Below are 26,789 nucleotides of genomic sequence, written 5' to 3'. Positions count from 1 at the left end.
CAATCCATACTGGGCCTAACACCGTCTGAGCCTGCCTCATGCTGTATAGACATATATTTTGAATGTGTACGCTATCCATACATGTTATCCAGGGATACGGTACCCTTTCTAACCTTTGTGCAATCACGTGCAATCCATACTGGGCCTAACACCGTCTGAGCCTGCCTCCTGAGACATATATTTTGAATGTGTACGCTATCCATACATGTTATCCAGGGATACGGTACCCTTTCTAACCTTTGTGCAATCACGTGCAATCCATACTGGGCCTGACACCGTCTGAGCCTGCCTCCTGAGACATATATTTTGAATGTGTACGCTATCCATACATGTTATCCAGGGATACGGTACCCTTTCTAACCTTTGTGCAATCACATGCAATCCATACTGGGCGTGAGAACGGCTGGCGAGCTGTTAAGCAAGCTACAGCACCTGTCCAGACAAGTACAGGGATTCCCTAGCGAGGAGACTTATTTGATTGCTTTCAATGTTGGGACAGCAATTTTTGGGGAGCACTATACTCTGGAGAATGATAGATGGGGCCCACCATACACTGGAACATTCCAAAGGTGGACATCAGACACTGGAGCAGCATTTACAGGGCCCATTATACACTAGAGCATTAGAAATGGGGCCCATTATGTTTGGAGCATTATTTGGGCCCATAAGACAGTGGAGCTTCATCCATGGGGACCAACATGTACTGTAGCATTATGTGGAGCTTATCATATACTGTTTCAAACATTATATGGGACCAATGATTCTGTATGGAGAAATAGATGGGCCTCGTCATGAGATGTAAAAAGTGAGGTATTTTTCATTGTACTATACCGCTATTTCTCTGCCGTATCGGAGCATGATGAGTTGTGGTATGTGTTAAAGGGACGCTCTTTCGCCCAGGGCACATGAAAACCTGCAGCCAGCCCTCCCCCCCCACAACTTTAGCCAAATAACCCCCATTTTTCAGTGCGTAACTTGTATTATGAAGTTAATTAAGGTTGACAAGCTTAAGAAAGAAGAATTGATGCTTTTGGCATTCAAATGGGCACTGTAGGTGTGTTTCCTGTCCTCCTCTCACTGCCGACTTTTATTCCCCATTGACTTACATTGGGTTTCTTGCTTCGGGACGACCCCGACTTTTCCCTATAATCAGACGATCTTGCTCGACCCGACTTTTGGAAAAGTCGGGTTTCACGAAACGAAACGCGACCCTAAAAAACCAAAAGTCGCTCAACTCTAGCCCAAACACATCATCTGCAACACAGCCTGCTGACGCTTTCCACTAGCTGCTCGATAGGGGGACACATCGTGTGCAACAGTGGCAGCTGCAGATGGAGTGCTCGTACGACTGCGCTCTGTGGACGAGCTTTCGCTTCTGGAGGAGGAGGAGGAGGGTCGAACGCCTATAGCCAACTGTTTCCTATACCGTGGGCTAGGCAGCACTGTCCCACCACCGCTGTCCCCTGTGGACCCTGCATCCACCACATTAACCCAGTGCGCAGTGATGGACACGTAACGGCCCTGGCCATGCCGACTGGACCATGCATCAGTTGTGAGGTGCACCTTTCCGCTCACTGACTGCTTGAGTGCATGGACAATGCGGTCTTTCACATGATGGTGGAGGGCTGGGATGGCTTTGCGAGAGAAGAAGTGGCGACTGGGTAGGTCATAGCGTGGTACTGCATAGGCCATGAGTTCGCGGAAAGCTGTGCTTTCCACCAACCGAAAGGGCATCATCTCAAACGAGATTAGTTTGGCAATGTGGGCGTTCAAACCCAGTGTACGCGGATGAGAGACTGAGTACTTTCTTGACCTACTCATAGTGTCTGGGAGGGTGAGCTGGACTTGAGAGCTGCATATGGTGGAAGTAGCGGTGGACAGGGCGGACTGAGAGAGGGTTGATGATGGTGATGGAGTTGGTGTTCTTTCTGATGGCCTAGAATCAGTCTTTCGTTGATATAACAGTGGGATTCCCTGACTGCTGTGGCCTTGCAACGACACCTCAACATTTGCTGCTGTGCTAACCGGTGGGCTTACAGTGGGGGAAACAATGTAGCGTTGATGACTACCTTCGTTGTGATCAGTTGCACATGTGGCACTTGAGGTTTGGTGTTGTGTCCACGCTTGCAAGTGCATGCTGGTTAAATGTCTAAGCATGCAACTGGTATTCAAATTTTTCAGATTTTTCCCTCGGCTAAAGGTCTTTGCGCACTTCTTACAGATAACCTTGGCCTGATCATGAGGATTTTGTTCAAAAAAGTGCCACACTGCACTCTTCCTACTTTGGCAGACATTTTGCGGCCTAGCACGCTGTGATCTTTTGACCCTCTGGACAAGCTGGCCAGCAACTCTTTTGATGTTTGGAACCTGTCTTTGGAGTGCTCCGGGCCTGCCAGATAACAGCTGTTGCGATGTCGATGTCTGCTGTGGATGCTCCTCATCTGAGCTATTGGAAGCAGCACCCTCTTCCCCCAATGGATGCCAATCTGGGTCAACAACTGGGTCATCCATCACCTCCTCTTCTATGTCATGTGCACCTTCCTCTGTGTCACCGTGTATGGTGGTATAGTGTGCGGGAAGGGGCACCTGAGTCTCATCAGGGTCAGAATCTGGCTCTGTACACTGCGAGGACAATGTAGTGCTCTGAGTGAATGTACCAGCAGAATCATCCATCAGCGGCTGTGCATCAGTGCACTCCATGTCAGATTCATCTTGGCATGGGTAATTCACCATTTCACTTGATAATCCAGGCATGGTATGTGAAAACAGCTCCATGGAGTAATCAGTAGTATGGCCTGCATCAACATTCAATCTTGGTTGGGGTGAAGGACACAAGGAAAGGTGTGGTTCATGAACATGAGCCTCCAATGACGACTCAGTGCTTTTACTTTTTACAACTGAAGAAGAGGAGGCGATAGAGCTGGAGGCTGAGTCAGCAATGTAAGACAAAACTTTTTCCTGATGCTCTGGCTTTAAAAGCGGTTTGCCAACTCCTAGAAAACTAAGCGTTCGAGGCCTTATGTAGCCAGACAATGACGCAGGCTCAACACCTCCTGCATTCGGTCCTATTTTGCTCTTGCCACTACCATCAGATCCACCACCAACACCATCATTACCAGCTGCCAACCCCCGCCCAATTCCACGGCCTCTTCCACCAGCCTTCCTCATTTTTGGTAGAAATGTAGACAAAATCCAACAAACTATATAGTATGTAAAACAAGGTACAAGGTGTCTATAGGACAGGGGAGATTTTGAATTTCTGCACACACTTTTGGACACTGGACACTTTTGGATTGTGTGAGGCCCAATGAATATCTGAGCGCTATGTGACAGGCTTGATGGCACAGCTGTGACCTAAGTGACTAGAGGATAAGTGAGATTTTGAATCTCTGCACACACTTTTGGACACTGGACACTTTTGGATTGTGTGAGGCCCAATGAATATCTGAGCGCTATGTGACAGGCTCGATGGCACAGCTGTGACCTAAGTGACTAGAGGATAAGTGAGATTTTGAATCTCTGCACACACTTTTGGACACTGGACACTTTTGGATTGTGTGAGGCCCAATGAATATCTGAGAGCTATGTGACAGGCTCGATGGCACAGCTGTGACCTAAGTGACTAGAGGATAAGGGAGATTTTGAATCTCTGCACACACTTTTGGACACTGGACATTTTTGGATTGTGTGAGGCCCAATGAATATCTGAGCGCTATGTGACAGGCTCGATGGCACAGCTGTGACCTAAGTGACTAGAGGATAAGTGAGATTTTGAATCTCTGCACACACTTTTGGACACTGATTAATATAATATTAATAATTTTTTATTTATATAGCGCCAACATATTCCGCAGCACTTTACAATTAAGCGGGGACATGTACAGACAATAAATTCAATACAAGTTAAGACAATTCAAACAGTGACATTAGGAGTGAGGTCCCTGCTCGCAAGCTTACAATCTACAAGGAAATGGGGGGACACAGTAGGTGAAAAATGCTTGTTAATTCAGGTCTGGCAATTATAATAGGGATTTTCATATAAAGCTGCATGATCCGGTCATCAGCCCGTGTGTTTAAGTGCAATAGACAAGTATCAAGTGCAGTTATCATGTGCATGAAGGGTGTGGAGACAGATGAATACTGGACACTTTTGGATTGTGTGAGGCCCAATGAATATCTGAGCGCTATGTGACAGGCTCGATGGCACAGCTGTGACCTATGTGACTAGAGGATAAGTGAGATTTTGAATCTCTGCACACACTTTTGGACACTGGACACTTTTGGATTGTGTGAGGCCCAATGAATATCTGAGCGCTATGTGACAGGCTCGATGGCACAGCTGTGACCTAAGTGACTAGAGGATAAGTGAGATTTTGAATCTCTGCACACACTTTTGGACACTGGACACTTTTGGATTGTGTGAGGCCCAATGAATATCTGAGCGCTATGTGACAGGCTCGATGGCACAGCTGTGACCTAAGTGACTAGAGGATAAGTGAGATTTTGAATCTCTGCACACACTTTTGGACACTGGACACTTTTGGATTGTGTGAGGCCCAATGAATATCTGAGCGCTATGTGACAGGCTCGATGGCACAGCTGTGACCTAAGTGACTAGAGGATAAGTGAGATTTTGAATCTCTGCACACACTTTTGGACACTGGACACTTTTGGATTTTGTGAGGCCCACTGATATCTGAGCGCTATGTGACAGGCTCGATGGCACAGCTGTGACCAAAGTGACTAGAGGATAAGGGAGATTGGATTGCTTTTAAAAAAGCAGTTTGCGGAGCAGTGGGTAAACAGCAATGCCAGCCTGTCAGGAAGCCTTAAAAGGCAGCCCAACAACCAACACCACTGATACACCACAATATAGCCTCCCCTTGCACTGCACACACAGTGACTGGTGTGTTGTGCAGGCCAAATCGCTAGCAGCAGAAGCAGTTTTTTTGTCTTCTTCCCTGACTAATGCTCTCCCTACAGAATCAGCAGCAACCTCTCCCTATGCTAAGATCGGCAGAAGTAAGATGGCGGTCGGCGTGCACGCCCTTTTATACCCCCTGTGACGCCCACCAAAGCAAGCCAATCACTTGCATGCCCTTCTGAAAGATGGTGGTGACCCGTGCCTATGTCATCACGTTGCCCACAGTGTCCGTGGATCCTGATTGGCTGAAAAAGAGCGCAAAACAAACTTTTGAAACGCGACTTTGGCGCGTAAGTCGCCGACCTCGTGGCCGACCTCATCCTAGGGTCGGGTTTTGTTTCATGAAACCCGACTTTGCCAAAAGTCGGGGACTTTTGAATTTTTTCGACCCGTTTCGCTCAACTCTACTTAGGATACATGTTACTCTATGATGGCACTTCTGCACATGGCCACTAGATGGAGCTACAACATTTGACATTTGCCTGAATTTTTATATCTACACAAGGTTTACACAAATTATATTTTCTTGTGTTAACTCTATACTATTTACCATTAGAAGCTGTGTATTTCTGTAATTATTTGTATGTACACATGATTTATTACTTCTGTCTCTGTAAAAACAATCCCCTTTAACCCTTTCTGACCTCGGGTGTAAATGTACTTCCTCCCTTTGATGTGGGCTCCAGCGGTGAGCTCACATCTTTTTCGGCACGTCAGCTGTTTTGAGCAGTTGGCATTTTCCCCTAACAGCCTCTGACAGCGACATTTAATGTGCAATTTCAGCAAGCGCGCCGGAAATCCCGCCCATCGGTCACGGATGGGTTGGCATGACAACCAGTGGTCTCCAGCAGACCTCTATGCTTCTCACTGCCGGAATGCTATGAGCGCTGCCCACTAGCAAAAACCGCATGAACCAGTGATCGTCCCACCGAACCTTGCTCCCCTTTTATCATGGGCAAAACGCTACTCAGACAACACAGGGTGAGGGTAAGACAGTGTGGCAATCCCTTTACTCCTCTTTGGTCAGACCTCATCTGGAATATTGTGTCCAGTTTTGGGCACCACATTTTAAAAAAGACATCAACAAACTGGAGCAAGTTCAGAAAAGAGCGACCAGAATGGTGACCGGTCTGCAAACCCTGTCTTATGAGGAAAGGTTGCAGGATTTGGGAATGTTTAGTTTGCAAAAGAGAAGACTGAGAGGAGACTTAATAGCTGTCTACAAATATCTAAAGGGCTGTCACATTGTAGAAGGATCAACTTTATTCTCATTTGCACAAGGAAAGACTAGAAGCAATGGGATGAAGCTGAATGGGAGGAGACACAGATTAGATATTAGAAAAAACTTTTTGACAGTTAGAGTGATCAATGAGTGGAACAGGCTGCCACGAGAAGTGGTGAGTTCTCCTTCAATGGAAGTCTTCAAACAGAGGCTGGACAGACATCTGACTGGGATGATTTAGCGAATCCTGCTTTGAGCAGGGGGTTGGACCAGATGGCCCAGGAGGTCCCTTCCAACTCTACGATTCTATGATTCTATGATTCTATGCTTTATTGTACCACAAAACAGGCAGATAACACATAGAACAGTCCCAGCACAGTACCCAAGATGGGGCACATCACAGTCTCACCCTTCCACTGACCCGCCGGGATAATAGCTGCTGTGACTTCAGATCTTCCAGGGTCGTTACTCCACCTGTGTCACACACACAGAGAGGAGGTAACAATAAGTGTAGGAAGATGACAGTCCATACAAGGTACGAGGCCAATTGATCTGAGGATCACAACTTGGCTTCTCCAAACATATCCATGGTTTAGCAATGGTCAATAGGGCAAATCTGAATTCTTCCAACCGAGGCTGAAAACCCCTAGGTTATTTCCTATAGAATAATCGATCCGTGTTTCTCATAATGGAGCCATGATGTAAAATGGCTGCTGACCTGTCTCTGGTCCTTTTGAGATGTATGGATGTCTTGGCAGAATCTCTCTGGCTGTTTCTTTCTCTCAGTCTCTTTATACAGAGGCATGTAACCTATTTTTAGACTTAACAAGTGTCCTTCATTCAGTATTTACATAAAGGGTAAGAATGGAGATGAGATTAATTAGCATTACTTGATTATTTAAACCAGGGATCTCAAACTCGGCAGAGTAAATGGGCCGCACATAAAAAAAATTTGAGCTGGGGGGGCCGCATTCCTTTCAAACTTAATACACCTTGTACACGCGCAGCTCCGCTCCGTACACCTCATACATACAGGGCTCCGCTACGTACACCTCGTACACACAGGGCTCCGCTCCGCACACCTCGTACACACACGGCTCCGCTCCGTACACATCGTACACACAGGGCTCCGCTCCGTACACCTCGTACACACAGGGCTCCGCTCCATACACCTCGTACACACACGGCTCCGCTCCGTACTCCTCGTACACACAGGGCTCCGCTCCGTACACCTCGTACACACAGGCCTCAGCTACGTACACCTCGCACACACACGGCTCCACTCCGTACACCTCGTACACACACGACTCCGCTCCATACACATCGTGCACACATGGCTCCGCTCCGTACACCTCGTACACACACGGCTCCGCTCTGTTCACCTCGTACACACAGGCCTCAGCTACGTACACCTCGTACACACACGGCTCCACTCCGTACACCTCGTACACACACGACTCCGCTCCATACACATCGTGCACACACGGCTCTGCTCCGTACACCTCGTACACACACGGCTCCGCTCCGTACACCTCGTACACACAGGGCTCAGCTACGTACACCTCATACACTCACGGCTCTGCTCCGTACACCTCATATACAGGGCTCAGCTACGTACACCTCGTACACACACGGCTCTGCTCCGTACACCTCATACACACAGGGCTCAGCTACGTACACCTCGTACACACGCGACTCCGCTCCGTACACATCGTACGTACGCGGCTCCGCTCCGTACACCTCGCACGCACGCGGCTCCGCTTCGTACGCACGCGGCTCCCCTCCGTACACCTCGTACGCACACGGCTCCGCTCCGTACACCTCGTACGCACAGGGCTCCGCTCCGTAGACCTCGTACACACAGGGCTCCACTCCGTACACCTCATACACACACGGCTCTGCTCCATCCACCCTGTAAACTCCTCCTGAACCCACGCATAAACTTACCTTCATCCAGCACCATGACAACCACCACACAGACAGCAGTGTCCATCCTGCACACACTGAGGCCCCTGATCATGTGATCCCTGACTCCTCCCCCTCCTGTGACCTTATCACAGGTCCTGTGCAGTGTGTGCACACAGAACAGCCAATGCCATCGCCGCTCCTGAATGCATGCCTTCCCCTTGCCTCGGGAGTGAGACATGTGGTGCACCGCGGGCCGCATGTTTGAGACCCCTGATTTAAACTATTTGTATAGTTTTTCCTTTTTTGCTTTAGCAGTCAACAAACTGGCTCCATAACACAATCAATTTCGTGATTCAAACCTGCTGGGGCTAGAGTGTCCAGGGTAAAAATCCATCTGGATTCCATATTGTATGTAGGCAGAACTAAGAGACCTCTGCAAGTAAGGATCAAGGAGCACCTTAACAACATTAGAAAGGGATATAAGGGACATCCATTGTCCCGCCACTTTGCAGACATGCACAATCGATCACGCAGAGGTGTCTCCTATATGGGCATACAATTAGTTAAGCCAAATCATAGAAGGGGCGACTATCTCAAAGCAATGTCCCTAGTGGAATCCAGATGGATTTTTACCCTGGACACTCTAGCCCCAGCAGGTTTGAATCACGAAATTGAGCTCTATGCGTTCTAGTTTTTTCCTCACTTTGTGGTACAAGTTTTAAGCCCCAAACAAAAGGGCTTAAAAGTGAAGCTACATCAGAAGTATGGACATGATTTCATATGAATGTCGGACCTTTTGATCAGCCCATAAATGAACAGGGCCCGATAAAATGGGGCTTTTTGAAATATGCACATACTTTTTATTTTAATTTTTATATTTTTTCCTATTTTTAGTATTATTCTTGATATATATATTTTTTATATATATATTTGCATTCTCATTTTTTAATCTATTTTAATTATGTTAATAAATAAAGGTTACACCACATGCATATTTTATTTATGTCTTTCTTAATCTCATCATTCATTCCCTTTTATATACACATATTCTCTATGTCCATCCATTTGGATTCAGTCTCATGCAACCTCTACTTGCTTTAGGGTTAGATGCAGACACTGCCGTCCTCCCCTCCTCCCTTTCTGATTCTCACTGAATCCACAATCTCTCCTCCTAATGAGGCTTTCTTATCAGGCAGCTGTGGGTCAGGTGATTACTCTGCAGGGCTTCAGGATACTTTATAAGGACGCTCTATGCAATGGCAGGCACAACCCTGATGAAGAGAGACGTTCTCTCGAAACGCGTTGGTTTTGTGCCATTAGCCAGCCACCGTCCTTTCCCAGTGTGACGTCACGCTACACCCTGCCCCCACCACACGCCGACCTCCTCAGCGTTGCTCACAGCCGGAGCACGCAAGGTAGCGGCGATCCGCACTGCTTCACTGCCCCGCAGCAGCGGTCATCACCCACCCCATCTAGGACGCTTGACTGCACCACCGACCACCAGCTTCCAAGTGCCACCCTCCCTGCACTATACCAGCCAGCACAAGCCTCCTCTAACCCTCACCCATGTCACAGGTCTGCCTCTGCATAGAACAGTCTAGTACCAGGTGCTCTTGATTTATCTAAGGATATTCAGCCACAAGCATTCGGCAAGGTTAGCCTCAGCCTCCAGCCGAACCATCTATCATTATTCCTTGGTACCTTTTGGCTTTTTTTCTGATATTCAAATCTTTTTTTTTTATTAGTAATTATATTTAAACCAGGATTAGGGGACATGTGCCAGCCAATATCCCAGTAACAGTTCCAAGGTTGGATGCATTATGGTCGGATTCATTAATAAGTAAGTCTAGCAGAATCTCTTTTAACCCTTAAGGGTTTGCCCCCCCTTTTTTGTAAGATAAGCGTACTCTACTTCTTTATTTATTCATTCACTTTATTGGCAGCTACTTAAATTTTCAAGACAAAGCGATCAGCCTTAAGGGCATTGCGTTTTTTCTATACACTAACAAGTAAGTAGCTTATTTTCTAAAACAAAACCAAAAAAAAAAAAATAGGCTTTATTTATTTATTCATTCATTTATTCATCTCACTTTTTGTGCCAGCTATCCATATTTCCAAGACCAGGCAACCAGCCTCCAGGACATCTTGTTTTTTCTATACATTATCAAGTGAGTAGTCTAATGTTAACCCTTGTCTTTCCCAGTATAGCGCGCTGTAATTACTATTTTAAGCTTGTCTCTTTTTAGCAGGTATTAGCACAGAACCTGTCAATCACCAGCAGCATCTGGGAACGCCCAATTTTTTCTTCTGGGCCAAGTGGACTAGCGCCAGTGTGTCACTCTATTATTTAAGATATATACCGTATTTTTTGGACTATAAACACACACCTAGGTTTAGAGGAGGAAATTAGGAAAAAAATTGAAGTAAAAAATGTGGTCAATTCTGTACTTAATATCCCCTATCCTGGTATATATGGCCCCCTCATCCCTATCCTGATACACATGGCCCCTTCATCCCTACCCTGGTATACATGGATCCCTCATCCCTATCCTGGTATGCATGGATCCCTCATCCCCTATCCTGGTATGCATGGATCCCTCATCCCCTACCCTGGTATGCATGGATCCCTCATCCCTATCCTGGTATGCATGGATCCCTCATCCCTATCCTGGTATGCATGGATCCCTCATCCCCTATCCTGGTATATATGGCCCCCTCATCCCCTACCCTGGTATGCATGGATCCCTCATCCCTATCCTGGTATGCATGGATCCCTCATCCCCTATCCTGGTATGCATGGATCCCTCATCCCTATCCTGACAGGAATGATCGCCTTCATCCCTATACTAGTATGCAGGGCCTCCATTTCACCCTGGTACGCAGGGCCCCATCTCTATTCTGGTACGATTGGCCCCCATCCCGATCCTGTTATGTATGGCCCCATCCCTATTGCCCCCACCCCCATCCTGGTATGCATGGCCCCATCAGAAAACAAAAAAAATATTATATTTGCCAGAGTACTCGCCAGGACTGTTCCTCAAAGATCACGGTGAGTATTCATTGCTCTTCAGTAGAGTGCAGTATCAGCCACCGACATCCTGCTGCTGCCGGCAGTCACATGTGCTGCTACTTAAGAGAAATGAATATTCATTGGATTCATCATTCATTCATCAGGAGATTATTTAATATTGAACTATATTCAAGCGGGACTAGATGAAGAAAACCCTAAAATCATGTATCATGTTATCCGAAACAGTCAGAAAACTAGCCAGATATTGGCAGATCCCAGACCTCAAACTATATACTGTGTAAGTTTATAAGCCCCTCCAGTGTCAGGAATAGATAGTATGTGACAATACAGTATATACCGCTCAGGGAACACTTTACTTTCAGAGATAATTTCCATATTCATACTAAATAATGGCACAGATCTCCCAGACATTATGACTGCACATATCCCTAGTCTTTATAACGATATTGCACTCATTCCCTGACAGACCGCAGCATGGCCATTAGTTAGAAGCTGCTAATGATCTTTGGAGCAGGTAAGTTCTCCCTGAGTGGTACATAATGAGTTTAGTCTAGGACAATTTGTCTGCACTACTAATTAACAGCAGTTACATTACCAAACTAGGGCAGTCCCTATAGGAGAAAATCACAAGAATTATACTGTATTTTCACATACTATCTATTCCTGACACTGGAGGGGCTTATAAACTTACACAGTATATAGTTTGAGGTCTGGGATCTGCCAATATGGGGCTAGTTTTCTGACTGTTTCGGATAACATGATACATGATTTTAGTTTTTTTTCCATCTAGTCTGGCTTGAATATAGGTCAATATTAAATGTAGTCTGCTGATGAGTCGCCTTTGGTGAGGATGACAAAACTCACAGAAATGAGAGGCTTGGAGAGTGAGTGTGTATACCCTATCTACTGAAACGTGGGGTACATGTTTTTTCTATTAGTCATCTTCTGACTAACCTTCAGGGGGTAAATTTATGGGTATAGTTTTACATTTTGAGTTAATAAAGTTTAGTTTTATCCTTTTGTCAGCAAGCATGAGGAATGACAAGAGACAACCCCTTTAAGAAGATCTAATTTTGGTTAAAACGTTTCCAACATTCTGAACATAAAAAAGGCTTCTCCCCTATGTGACATCTCTGATGTTTATTAACAGTTGATTTCCAAGTAAAACATTTCCCACATTAAGAAAATGAAAAAGGCTTCTCCCCTGTGTGAGTTCTCTGATGGCGATCAAGACTTACTTTCCATTTAAAACATTTCCCACATTCTGAACATGAATATGGCTTCTCTGCTGTGTGAATTCTCTGATGTCTAACAAGATTTGAATTATGAGTAAAACATTTCCCACATTCTGAACAGGAAAAAGGCTTCTCCCCTGTGTGAGTTCTCTGATGGCTTTCAAGACTTACTTTCCATTTAAAATATTTCCCACATTCTGAACATGAATATGGCTTCTCTGCTGTGTGAATTCTCTGATGTGTAACAAGATTTGGTTTCTGAGTAAAACATTTCCCACATTCTGAACATGAAAAAAGCTTCTCTCCTGTGTGAGTTCTCTGGTGATTAATAAGATGCTCTTTCTGGTTAAAACATTTCCTACATTCTGAACAGGAAAAAGGTTTCTCCCCTGTGTGAGTTCTCTGGTGATTAATAAGATGCTCTTTCCGGCTAAAACATTTCCCACATTCTGAACAGGAAAAAGGCTTCTCCCCTGTGTGAGTTCTCTGATGGCGATCAAGATATATTTTCCATTTAAAACATTTCCCACATTGTGAACAGGAAAAAGGCTTCTCCCCTGTGTGGGTTCTTTGATGGCTATCAAGACTTACTTTCCATTTAAAATATTTCTCACATTCTGAACATGAATATGGCTTCTCTGCTGTGTGAATTCTTTGATGTGTAATGAGATTTGGTTTCTGAGTAAAACATTTCCCACATTCTGAACATGAAAAAAGCTTCTCCCCTGTGTGAGTTCTCTGGTGATTAATAAGATGCTCTTTCTGTTTAAAACATTTCCCACATTCTGAACAGGAAAACGGCTTCTCCCCTGTGTGAGTTCTCTGGTGATTAATAAGATGCTCTTTCCGGCTAAAACATTTCCCACATTCTGAACAGGAAAAAGGCTTCTCCCCTGTGTGAGATCTATGGTGATTAACCAATTGTGATTTCTTGTTAAAACATTTCCCACATTCTGAACATGAAAATGGCTTCTTTGCTTTAGGAGCAGTTTGTTTTTTAATGTCTCTTTTGTGACTTTGAATTTCCTTAGTAATCGGTAAAGAATCAGAAGATGTGACCTGTTTCATAGGATCAGATGACAGATCTTTACTGTGAATAGGTGATGATATATCTGGAGTAATGGCATTCACTTCAGTTGTATCTTGTAGGATCTCAAGATCATTAGATTTAAAAATTGAAGATGTCAGCTGTCCCTCTGATCGCTTGGTACAGTCATCTTCTAGGATAAAAAACAATTTTTTTAATAAAATATCCTTGAGTTTTATATTTTTGAACATTTCTACTTAAACTGTCCATAAAAATGGCAAGCTATGTAAAAAACTTTAATTATTTACCAAGACAATGACAGTTCACAGTCTAATAGAAAACCTTGTTGGATGAGCCAGTAGTGTGTGGTGTTCAACTGTTGGTTCATTCTGCCTCCCAAATATCAAATATAAAGAAACCAATCAATGTTACATAGGCAAAAATAATTGGAAGAAGTTCTCCAGCTCCACGATGTTGTGAAAACAGATTTCTTTATTCACATCAGACGTTACAAAGAGGAAGTTAAAATGCCTGCATAGAAAATACAGATGCTTGCATTCTCAACGCATTTCTAGAGTCTCAGCACCCTTAGTCAAGGCAGGTTAGAGTTAATGCTATAGTTAGGGTTAGTGTTGGGGCTAAAGTAAGAGTACTGTCACTCTTGGCGATGCACCAGCGATCCCGACAATGATATGACCTAATAGGGATCGCTGGTGCATCGCTACATGGTCGCTGGTGAGATGTCAAAGTCAGATCTCACAGCGATGCAGCAGCGATATAGAATGATACGACAGTCGTTGGGATCCGGTCTCTCAGACCTGTAGTACTGAGGTCATTCCTCATTGTCCCTGTCAAACACAGCGATGCATGCTGGCCAGCGGGACACCAGCGATCAAAAAATGGCCCAGGACATTCGAGCATGATCAGCAACACCGCAGCAGGGGCCCAATCACCGCTATGTGTCACAAGTAGCGAGAACGCAGGCGAGATCGCTGATGCGTCACAAAATCGATCTCGCTATGTGAGACGGGGGCTAAAGGGTTCCTGTCAGGCGAAAGTTAAGGTTACTGTTTGGCAAAAGTTGGGTTACTGTTAGGCTAAAGTTAGGGTTACTGTTTGGCAAAAGTTGGGTTACTGTTAGGCTAAAGTTAGGGTTACTGTTAGGCTAAAGTTAGGGTTACTGTTAGGCTAAAGTTAGGGTTACTGTTAGGCTAAAGTTAGGGTTACTGTTAGGCTAAAGTTAGGGTTACTGTTAGGCTAAAGTTAGGGTTACTGTTAGGCTAAAGTTAGGGTTACTGTTAGGCTAAAGTTAGGGTTACTGTTAGGCTAAAGTTAGGGTTACTGTTAGGCTAAAGTTAGGGTTACTGTTAGGCTAAAGTTAGGGTTACTGTTAGGCTAAAGTTAGGGTTACTGTTAGGCTAAAGTTAGGGTTACTGTTAGGCTAAAGTTAGGGTTTATTCTACAGTTAGGGGTAGGCTAAAGAATTAGGCTTTTCTCAATTGTCTCCCCAATAATTTGGTCACGTCAGTCATGTTACGTGAGAGTTTTCTATTTCCGGAAAAAAAAAACTATAAACGAATAAAATGGCCCGTCAGTATTATAGTGCAGAGGAGGCTTATGCACTTTTATGTTCTGACAGCAAAAAAAGTGCAGTGTCAGATGGCGATGTGGATTTCGAGGGCTTTAGTAGCAGCGACAGTGATAGCTCAGAAATGAGCAGTGATTCTGGTCCATCCTCACACACAAGGACCAGTACAACAAGGAGGACAAATAGCGCTTCTGGAGAAATGTCTCCAACTCAGGGAACAATGCCCAGTACTAGCGCTGTCCCTAGTGCTCGTGAATTGGCGCACACCAATGTCCAAGGGGCTTTGCCTCTTGATGTAGCATTTCCCAGATGGGAGGCTTCTGATTCGGCTACTCCATTCATCCCTAATTTTAATGCCATTCCTGGTATAAATGTGGAGGTGGAAAATTTTGGAACGATTATTTTTTTAATTTGTTTATGACAGATAGCTTGCTAGAGCATATTGTCCTACAAATTTATATGTGTCCCAATTCATCAGCCAGAATCCACGATCCTATTGTGCTAGGTCAAATTTATGGACACCAACTAATGTCCTAGAAAGGAAAGCATTTTTAGGACTTACATTCAATATGGAACTTGTTTAAAAAAATAACCATTCGGTCATATTGGTCCAACCGCCCTGTTCAAGCCACCCCTATGTTTTCTGCTGTTCTTCGTAGGACCTGTTATGAAATGCTCATGAGATTTTGTCATTTTAACGACAATAGTCAATGCCTGCCCAGAAATGTCCCAGAACATGACAGACTATTCAAAATCAGACCCATCATCACAGAAAAGGAAAAGGAAGACTGCACCTCAAGCAATTTATTCCTTCTAAGAGGGCAATTTTTGGAATAAAGCTCTATAAAATGTGCGAGAGTTCAACCGGATCCACATCAGCTTTTCGCATTTATGAGGGGAAAGACAGCAAACTAAACCCACCAGGAGGCCCTACTTATCTGGGGACATAGGGAAAAATCGTTTGGGAGCTGATAACTCCATTTTTACAAAAAGGCTACAATCTGTAACTTGACAACTACTACACCAGCATACCTCTATTTAAAAGTCTGGTTGAACATAACATAGGGGCTTGTGGGACTATTCGCAAAAACCGTCAGGTGTTTCCACAATCATTGGTCAGCAAAAAGTTCTGAAAGTGGCAGTCAGGGGCTTTACACAATGGAGAGCTGCTTGCCCTTAAGTATAAAGGCCCCGTCACACTAAGCGACTCACCAGCGATCCCGACACCGATATGAAGGTGTCAGGATCGCTAGTAAGTCGCTATGTGATCGCCCGGCATCGCTGGCTATCGCTGTAGAAAATAGAATCAAAATAAAAAATATAGTTATTCTCACCTTCCGACGTCCCGTTCAGCCATCCTGCCTCTCTTCACGCTCCGGTCCCAGTGATCCTTTGCACGAATGACCGCGAGATGTCACGGTCTCGAGGGATAACAAAGTCTCGCGGTCATTCATGTAAAGGATCACTGGGACCGGAGCGTGGAGAGAGGCAGGATGGCTGAACGGGACATCGGAAGGTGAGAATAACTCTATTTTTTATTTTTTTTATTATTTTTTTACTCCTGATCGCTGGTCTCCCGCCTGTCACACACAGCGATGCGTGCTGGCCAGCGGGAGACCAGCGACAAAAGAAATGTCCAGAGATTTCTTGCAGCGATCAGCGATACCGGCAGGGGGGCCGCTCGCTGATCGCTGTCACACACAGCAATCTCGCTGGTGAGATCGCTGTTACGTCACTAAAGTTGTGACTCAGCAGCGATCTCGCTACCAAGATTGCTTAGTGAGACGGGGCCTTAAGGATAAAGATATTTTTATCCTGAGCTCGATCCACACAGATGCCACAAGGGCCACTGCAGACCAACAGGGATCCACTACTCCAAAACCTGTGTCTGTCATTGACTACAACAAATATATGGGGGTGTGGACCTTGCAGATCAAGTTCTACAGCCATACCAGGTATCAAGAAAATCATATACCTGGTATAAAAAGTTAGTCATGTATTTGTTTCAGGTGGCCACATATAATTCTTTTGTGTTACACAAAAAAGCCGGAAATGCAGATACTTTCCTTGATTATCAGGAAAAGGTCACTGAAAATCTTGTTTTTGAGAATTTTGTCCCCGCCAATCCTTTAGAATGTGAAGATGTGAGAAGACTCACTGAGCGACATTTTATTGCACTCATCCCAGTAACTGAAACAAGAAAGAACCCCCAGAGAAGATGTCGTGTATGTTCCTAGAGAGGAATGAGGCATGATCCCCGCTATTATTACCCACAATGCCCATCACTGCCAGCCTTATGCCTCCATGACGGCTTTACAATCTTCCACACAGAACCACGTTTTTGAACTGTTTTGACATTCAAGCATTTGGATTATTTAGTGACAGACACATTTGAGTAGAGCTGACTTAACAATTTCCGGGGGTGGGGGGGGGAGGTCTCCAGAGACACAAGCTGGGCACAATATATTGGGCACTACAATGACATTTTTGCAATTTTTGCTCTAAAACTTCCACTACGAGTTTCTGGAAATCATCCATGTAGAGAAAATGGTCACTATATTCATAGATGAATTCCCAGAGGGGTGTCATTTCCAACATGGGGTCACTTCAGGGGGGATTCTGTTGTTCTAGCATTTAGCGGCTCTCCAAAGTGCCACAACAGCAGAATCCCCCCTGAAGTGACCCCATTTTAGAAATGACACCCCTCTGGGAATTAGAAATGACCCCCCTCTGTGAATTCATCTCTGGGTGTAGTGACCATTTACCTATCTACCTAATTTCCAATGTAATATCTGGGGTTAAAACAACATTTTAGTGATAAAAATGTACCATATTTTTCAGACTATAAGTCGCACTTTTTGCCAAAAAATTTAGTGGGGAAATGGGGATGCGTCTTATAGTAGGAATTTACTTACAAATGCTGTTGCGGCGGCGCTCTGTGCTGCGTGGAGGGCTCCACTGGAATTTTGTCAAAGTCCAGAGACCCCTGCAGTTTCATTGCTACGATGCGGTGGTCTCCAGAAAAATGGCCGCTGTGAACGGCGCATGCTCAGATTCAGATCTCGCCCCGAGATCTCGTTGCCGAGATCTAAATCTGAGCATGTGCCGCCCCCACCTGCCATTCTCCCGGAGGCCATCGCATCACAGCAATGGAGCTGCAGGGGCTTAAGGCTTTGACAAAATGGCGGCAAAGCCCCCCACGCAGCACAGAGTGCCGCTGCCCCAGCACAGAGCGCTGCCGCCGCCACAGGTGGAGCGCTGCCGACCCAACGCAGAGCACTTCCACCCAAGCACAGAGCACCGCTGCCACACCAGCCTGGAATGGGAGCTTCCGGAGGCCACCGCACCAGCCTGGACCACCGGTAAGCTGAATTCGGATGTAAGATGGACCCCCATTTTGCACATTTTTCTCCCCTATTTTCCTTTTGAAAATTTGGGGTGCGTCTTATAGTCCAAAAAATACAGTAATTATTTTTTCTTCACTGCCCAATGGTATAATTTTCTATGGAACAGCTGTGGGGTCAGTATGCTCACTGCACCACTAGAAGAACTCATTCAGGGTAGTATTTGGTAAAATGCAGTCACTTTTGGGGCTTATGCTGTTCTGGCACCTCAGGGGCTCTGACAATGTGACATGTCACCCACAAACACTTCCAGCAAAATCTGCTCTCCAATACAGCGCTCCTTCCCTTCCAAGCCCTGCCATGCGCCGAAACAGTGGTATTCTCCCACATGTGGGGTATCGGCGAGCTCAGGAGAAATTGCACAACAAATTGAATGGAGCAATTTCTCCTGTTACCCTTATGAAAATGCAAAATATGGAGCTAAAAAGATTTGTGAAAAATCGTATTTTTTTTTATTTGCATGGCGCCATGTTATAAACTTCTGTGAAGCACCTGTGGGTTGAAGGTGCTCAATACACATCTGGATAAGTTCCCTAAGGGGTCTAGTTTCTAAAATGGTGTCACTTGTTGGTGGTTTCCACTGTTTAGGCACATCAGGGGCTCGACAAACACGACATGGCAACCGCTAATTATTACAGTATATTTTACATTCATAAAGTCAAATGCTGCGCCTTCCCTTCCGAGCCCTGCCGTGCACCCAAACAGTAGATTTCCCCAACATATGGGGTATCGGCATGCTCAGGAGAAATTGCACAACAAAACGTATCGTCCATTTTCTCCTGTTACCCTGGCGAAAGTGAAAAAAAATAGGTCTAAAGGAAAATTTTTGTGAAAGAAAATTAAAGTAAATGTTTATTTTTTCCTTCCACATTCCATTCATTCCAGTGAAGCACCTGAAGGGTTAATAAACTTCTTGAATGTGGTTTTGAGCCCCTTGAGGGGTGCACTCTTTAGAATGGTGTCACTTTTGGGTATTTTCTGTCATATTGACCCCCCAAACTCATTTCAAATGTGAGGTGGTCCCTAAAAAAATGGTTTTGTAAATTTTGTTGTAAAAATGAGAAATCGCTGTTTATCTTTTAACCCTTATAACTTCCTAACAAAAAAAATTTGATATAGTTGATATAGATGTTACTGCGCAGGCGCCGCCATCACCGGTGACATTGTGCTGGATGTAATTTCTTTCTAAGCCTCACAATAGCCACAATATTATAGGCATTATCACCAATAATATCAATGCTATTATATGCATTATGAAATAATGGGGGCAGGTCAGTGAGGGGTCAGCGACCTGTCATAAGCCAATACAGATGAATATGTAATCAGAGCACCACATAAAGCCCCGCCCACAGCCCCACCCACAGCCCCACCCCAGAGCACGAGAATCTCATTAACTGAAAACTACAAATACAGATTACACAACAGTAAACCAGAGTTGCCCTCATTTATGGTGGACCATTGGATCTACTATGGATCCTGAGCAGAAGATTAGAGAAATAATATTGCTCCCCATTTCAGGAGAGATTGTGCAGGAATCTGAATTCCTTAGGATCGAAAACAATGTAATTGGTTGTAAGTTCTATAGAAAAGGGCTTTCAATGCACAAAGTCATTTGAACAGTTTTGGGTGGAGGAGAATGTTGTGGTCTAGAGGCAAAATGGTGATCATGGTAATACGGCCGGACTACACCACCGATAAAGCAGCCACAGCCGGTGACTGAGAGGAATCTGTGACTTCTCTGCATTCAGTGGTTACTACTCACCTGGGTAGTCATATGTGGGAATCTCCTCTTTACACCGCTCATCACCCCTCACATATGTGTCTGTAGTATTAATATGGGTCAGATCTTCACCCTGAAACAAATATTGTAAAAGTCACAGACAGATGGAGAAGTCCCATCTATGATCAGCTCTAATCCTGCCATCTCCACCGTTCTCATTACACAAGTATAAAACATATAATACTGGTGGATAAAACAAGACTGAGCACAAGACCTTCACAGCCGTCTACACATCATAGGGGAGATCTCCTGACACCTTCTCTCCATCTACCTGATGATCCTGAGGAGCACTGGGATCTTCTTGGTTACAGTCCTGTGGAAGAAGAGGACGGGGACATCTCTCTGGTGTTGTCCTCTTACTGGATAGATCTGGAGGAAACACATACAGGGACTGAATTCATTCTCTACATACAGATAATTATAGGCCGTGTGTATTTAGTCCTGTCTATTACCTGGAGATGTGAGGGGCTGGGGAACCTCCATTATGACGTTCTTGTACAGATCTCTGTGTCCTTCTAAATACTCCCACTCCTCCATGGAGAAATAGACAGCGACATCCTGACACCTTATAGGAACCTGACACATACAATGATACCGTCATCCCCCGATCTCTTCATAGTGTTACTGTATAATGTCCCAGCATTCCCAGCAGTGTCACCTCTCCAGTCAGCAGCTCAATCATCTTGTAGATGAGGTCTAGGATCTTCTGGTCATTGATGTCCTCATGGATCAGGGGGTGAGGTGAAGGCCCCGTGATTGGGCTCAGGGGTCTTCCCCATCCCTCAGACACAGGGTCCTGACAGCGATCACTAGAGGTCTTCTTCACCACTGTGTAATCCTGGTTATGGAGAGACACATTAATAAATCTCACTCCAGACATTTCCAGAGTCCTCACCTCTCCAGTTCTGTCCATCTGTTATTCCCATAGATAAGAATGATGTAATGTGACGTCATCAGAATCTCTCACCTCTCCAGTGAGACGGAAGAGGATCTCTAGGGTGAGGTGTAACATCCTCTCCGCCATCTTGTCTCTGTCCATATCCATCCTTGATGGGGAAATCAGGAAAATTCTCTTCTGTAGAAGATCTTCACTGAGAGGATCCGATATTGTAGAGACCTGAATGAGAAGAAGATGATCCGATGTAACACCATAAGAATCCTGTGTAATAATACAATTACTGGAGATAATAAGGGAAACATATGAGGAGATTTATTATCTTACAGGGTTTAGTTTTCTTCCCTGACATCTACTAATAAAACCTATATATTTAGGCCACAGACAACAAGCAGTTTCCTCCTCGGAGTCGGCAGCTGAACACGTTCCTCATAGACTCATCTTCCATAACGCTAATTCTCGTCTCATTACCGACACTGGAATCGGCATTAGCAATACTGCAGGAGAGATTCATTACACGCGACATGAGAAATAACTCCTTCATGGTGAGGACGACATCTTCATCTTCTACTGCGGCTCTAGAGACAGATGTGGCCAGAGTCGGTCACTGCCTCCATCCCCACCGGCCGTCTATATGAAGGTTTCCCGTCTTCCCCGCACTGGAATCTTCTCTCCCGTTAGATCTCAGCTCTGAGTCACACACAGAAGTTTGAGGCTTTTCTGGAAGAACAGGACAGGAGAGATCTGAGGCCGATGTCTCCATGTACAGGGTTTCCCCTCGGGATAAGAGGCTTTTCTATCCCTTTCCCCCAATTAGAGGGGACACCTGTGGATATCGGGGTCTTTACCGGCTGCAGTCCTGGGGGGATTTACTCGGTAACGTGGACGTTGGACAAACGTCACCATCAATTCCCATCAGAGTGAAGGAACATCGCTCCTCTATTCAGCTCTATGGATCCAAGATGAAATCCACTGCGGCCCCTGCAAGAAAAGAGCGAAGTCTGGTGAGACCCCCGAGGCTGGAGATTTCTACAGCTGCTCTGTGCGCACAGGACCTGTGATGAGGTCACAGGAGGGGAGGAGTCAGGGGTCACATGATCAGGGGCCTCAGTGTGTGCAGGACTCTGCTGTGCTGGTTGTCATGGTGCTGGATGAGGGGAAGTTTATGTGTGGGGTCAGGAGGGGTTTACAGGGTAGATGTAGCAGAGCCGTGTGTGTACGAGGTGTACGGAGCGGAGCCGTGTGTGTACGAGGTGTACGGAGCAGAGCCATGTGTGTACGGAGCGGAGCCGCGTGTGTGTACGAGGTGTACGGAGCGGAGCCGTGTGTGTACGAGTTGTACGGAGCGGAGCCGCGTGTGTACGAGGTGTACGGAGCGGAGCCGTGTGTGTACGAGGTGTACGGAGCGGAGCCATGTGTGTACGAGGTGTACGGAGCGGAGCCATGTCCGTACGAGGTGTACGGAGCGGAGCCGCGTGTGTACGAGGTGTACGGAGCGGAGCCGTGTGTGTACGAGGTGTACGGAGCGGAGCCATGTGTGTACGAGGTGTACGGAGCGGAGCCGCGTGTGTACGAGGTGTACGGAGCGGAGCCGTGTGTGTACGAGGTGTACGGAGCGGAGCCGTGTGTGTACGAGTTGTACAGAGCGGAGCCGCGTGTGTACGAGGTGTACGGAGCGGAGCCGTGTGTGTACGAGGTGTACGGAGCGGAGCCATGTGTGTACGAGGTGTACGGAGCGGAGCCGTGTGTGTACGAGGTGTACGGAGCGGAGCCGTGTGTACGAGGTGTACGGAGCGGTGCCGCGTGTGTACGAGGTGTACGGAGCTGAGCCGTGTGTGTACAAGGTGTACGGAGCCGAGCTGTGTGTGTACGAGGTGTACGGAGCGGAGCCGCGTGTGTACGAGGTGGACGGAGCGGAGCCGCGTGTGTACGAGGTGTACGGAGCGGAGCCCTGTGTGTACGAAGCGGAGCCGCGCGTGTACGAGGTGTACGGAGCGGAGTTGCGCATGTACGAGGTGTACGGAGCGGAGCCACGCGTGTACGAGGTGTACGGAGCGGAGCCGCGCGTGTACGAGGTGTACGGAGCGGAGCCGCGCGTGTACGAGGTGTACGGAGCGGAGCCGCGCGTGTACGAGTGTACATAGCGGAGCTGTGTGTACGAGGTGTACTGAGCAAAACCGCGTTTGTGTGGACCCCTCTGTGTACTCTGTACACCCCCAGCTTCAGTCACAGACCCCTCAGTGTACGCTGTATACACCTGTATTCCCCCAGCTTTGGTCACAGACCCCCTCAGTGTGCTCTTTATACTCCCGTATACCCCCAGCTTCGGTCATAGACCCTTCTGTGTATGCTGTATACACCCATATATCCCCAGCTTCGGTCGCAGACCCCTGTTACTCTGTATACCCTCGTATACCCCCAGCTTCGGTCATAGACCCCTCAGTGTATGCTGTATACACCCGTATACCCCCAGCTTTGGTCACAGACCCCTATGTATGCTGTATACACCCGTATACCCCCAGCTTCGGTCACAGACCCCTATGTATGCTGTATACACCCGTATACCCCCAGCTTCGGTCACAGACCCCTCTGTGTATGCTGTATACACCCATATACCCCCAGCTTCGGTCACAGACCCCGCATCTCTCACACTGTAAAACTGACGCCGGACACACAGGGTAAAACTGCAGTCGTCGGTCTCTCATCTCTCGCACTTATACTGATAACGAACCCTCCTACAAACCGTGAGAACAAAGTAATTACTACAGGACTGTCTGAGAAAGGCATTTATTCTATAAGAAACGCTGGGGCCACAAATGAGAATAACATAATGTCATTCATAGATACAGTTGTGGCCAAAAGTATTGACACCCCCTGCAATTCTGTCAGATAATACTCAGTTTCTTCCTGAAAATGATTGCAAACACAAATTCTTTGGTATTATTATCTTCATTTAATTTGTCTTAAATGAAAAAAACACAAAAGAGAATGAAGCAAAAATCAAAACATTGATCATTTCACACAAAACTCCAAAAATGGGCCAGACAAAAGTATTGGTACCCTCAGCCTAATACTTGGTTGCACAACCTTTAGCCAAAATAACTGCGACCAACCACTTCCGGTAACCATCAATGAGTTTCTTACAATGCTCTGCTGGAATTTTAGACCATTCTTCTTTGGCAAACTGCTCCAGGTCCCTGATATTTGAAGGGTGCCTTCTCCAAACTGCCATTTTTAGATCTCTCCACAGGTGTTCTATGGGATTCAGGTCTGGACTCATTGCTGGCCATCTTAGAAGTCTACAGTGCTTTCTCTCAAACCATTTTCTAGTGCTTTTTGAAGTGTGTTTTGGGTCATTGTCCTGCTGGAAGACCCATGACCTCTGAGGGAGACCCAGCTTTCTCACACTGGGCCCTACATTATGCTGCAAAATTTGTTGGTAGTCTTCATAATGCCATGCACATGGTCAAGCAGTCCAGTGCCAGAGGCAGCAAAGCAACCCCAAAACATCAGGGAACCTCTGCCATGTTTGACTGTAGGGACCGTGTTCTTTTCTTTGAATGCCTCTTTTTTTCTCCTGTAAACACTATGTTGATGCCTTTGCCCAAAAAGCTCTACTTTTGTCTCATCTGACCAGAGAACATTCTTCCAAAACGTTTTAGGCTTTTTCAGGCAAGTTTTGGCAAACTCCAGCCTGGCTTTTTTATGTCTCGGGGTAAGAAGTGGGGTCTTCCTGGGTCTCCTACCTTACTGTCCCTTTTCATTCAGATGCCGACAGATAGTACGGGTTGACACTGTTGTACCCTCGGACTGCAGGGCAGCTTGAACTTGTTTGGATGTTAGTCGAGTTATCCAACATCTGTACAATCTTGCGTTGAAATCTCTTGTCAATTTTTCTTTTCCATCCACATCTAGGGAGGTTAGCCACAGTGCCATGGGCTTTAAACTTCTTGATGACACTGCGCACGGTAGACACAGGAACATTCAGGTCTTTGGAGATGGACTTGTAACCTTGAGATTGCTCATGCTTCCTCACGCTTCCTCACAATTTGGTTTCTCAAGTCCTCAGACAGTTCTTTGGTCTTCTTTCTTTTCTCCATGCTCAATGTGGTACACACAAGGACACAGGACAGAGGTTGAGTCAACTTTAACCCATGTCAACAGGCTGCAAGTGTGATTTAGTTATTGCCAACACCTGTTAGGTGCCACAGGTAAGTTACAGGTGCTGTTAATTACACAAATTAGAGAAGCATCACTTGATTTTTCGAACAGTGCCAATACTTTTGTCCACCCTCTTTTTTATGTTTGGTGTGGAATTATATCCAATTTGGCTTTAGGACAATTCTTTTTGTGTTTTTTCATTTAAGACAAATTAAATGAAGATAATAATACCAAAGAATTTGTGTTTGCAATCATTATCAGGAAGAAACTGAGTATTATCTGACAGAATTGCAGAGGTGTCAATACTTTTGGCCACAACTGTATTGACAGTGAGGGCGACTTCCACTTTGCCGCAATGTGGATTTTAGTGGCCATACATAAGTAGTTTACTAGCTTCTGAAAGCTTTTTGGAAGCCGGGAAGGCCTGGTTCCCAGTAAAAGGGTAGAAGGTTCCAGAACAACCGGTCCATCATACATCTGTGCTATCAGACGCTTCACCTTATCCCAAAACCCAGAAACCATTGTACAAGACCACCAAATAGACTCTGTGCAATAGTTTTAAGGAGGTGTAGGGATTCACTCTGGTAGGTAATGGCAGGGCTGCAGTAACGAGGCAACACACAGGCTTAAAGTCCAATTTCAGTGGTTTAATGTCACGTTGTAAACAGCAGATTAACAGAAAGTAAGGAAAAACAGAAATATACTCCAGCTTGGAGAACCACTGGTCCCATACTCACCACTTGCACGAGACGGGCTTAACTAAGTGGCTGACAGGTCCGCGGCATCTGCCAGGTGCCATTCCCATGGTTGTTGAGAGTCTTGCTGCTATAGTCCTGCAGCACGGGGATCCTGTGTACGTGTTCAGGCTAAGTCCAGCCAAGGTCCTGTAACTTCCAGACACACACTCACCATGTGCCAAACACCAACCTCCATTATATGGCCCATAACCCCTCCTACAAGTGAGGTAAACATCACATGGGCTGATGATCACGTGACCATGACATCATCGCAGGTCCTGCCTTTATGGAAAAACCCAGCCAAACATTAACCTGTTGGGAGAAATGTATCTCCCATCCAGTAAAACACCCTTTACTGTACCACATACAGTACCTCCCTCCTATGTTCAACCCTAAGGGGTGGACACATGACATACAGTGAACTCTGGACAGGGCATCTGCATTCCCCTGTAGTCTGATCCCAGCAAAGAGCAAACAGATGAACGGCATACTAGGGCACACAAATCACCACATTACCAGACGGAGCTATTTATCTGAAGTATTGCAGCATATGATTCAGTCAAGAAATGGAGGTGCTTGCATGAAAAAACATGAATATTTCAATGTGAAGCGAAAAAAGAAGAAATATGCAGCACTCACCGATGTAGCTGAAAAACTGTGAGTCTTTATTTCACATAAATTCCATCAAATGTGTGGACATGCAGGACGTGGAGGAATGCTAGGGGAGGGAGGTGCCGGACATCGGCCGTTTCACCATTACTCGCTTCTACGGGTCCAGGTGAGGGGATTAGCTAAAGGTCATTCCCTTTATAGGATCACAGACCTTACTAATTAACATACATAACAAGTTGTGAAACAAACATTTACAAAAAAATAT

The sequence above is a fragment of the Dendrobates tinctorius genome, unplaced genomic scaffold, assembly GCF_039654945.1.
Source record: "Dendrobates tinctorius isolate UK_male_01 unplaced genomic scaffold, ASM3965494v1 ptg000017l, whole genome shotgun sequence".
NCBI classification, from domain to species: Eukaryota; Metazoa; Chordata; class Amphibia; order Anura; family Dendrobatidae; genus Dendrobates; species Dendrobates tinctorius.
This window is presented reverse-complemented; position numbering follows the sequence as displayed.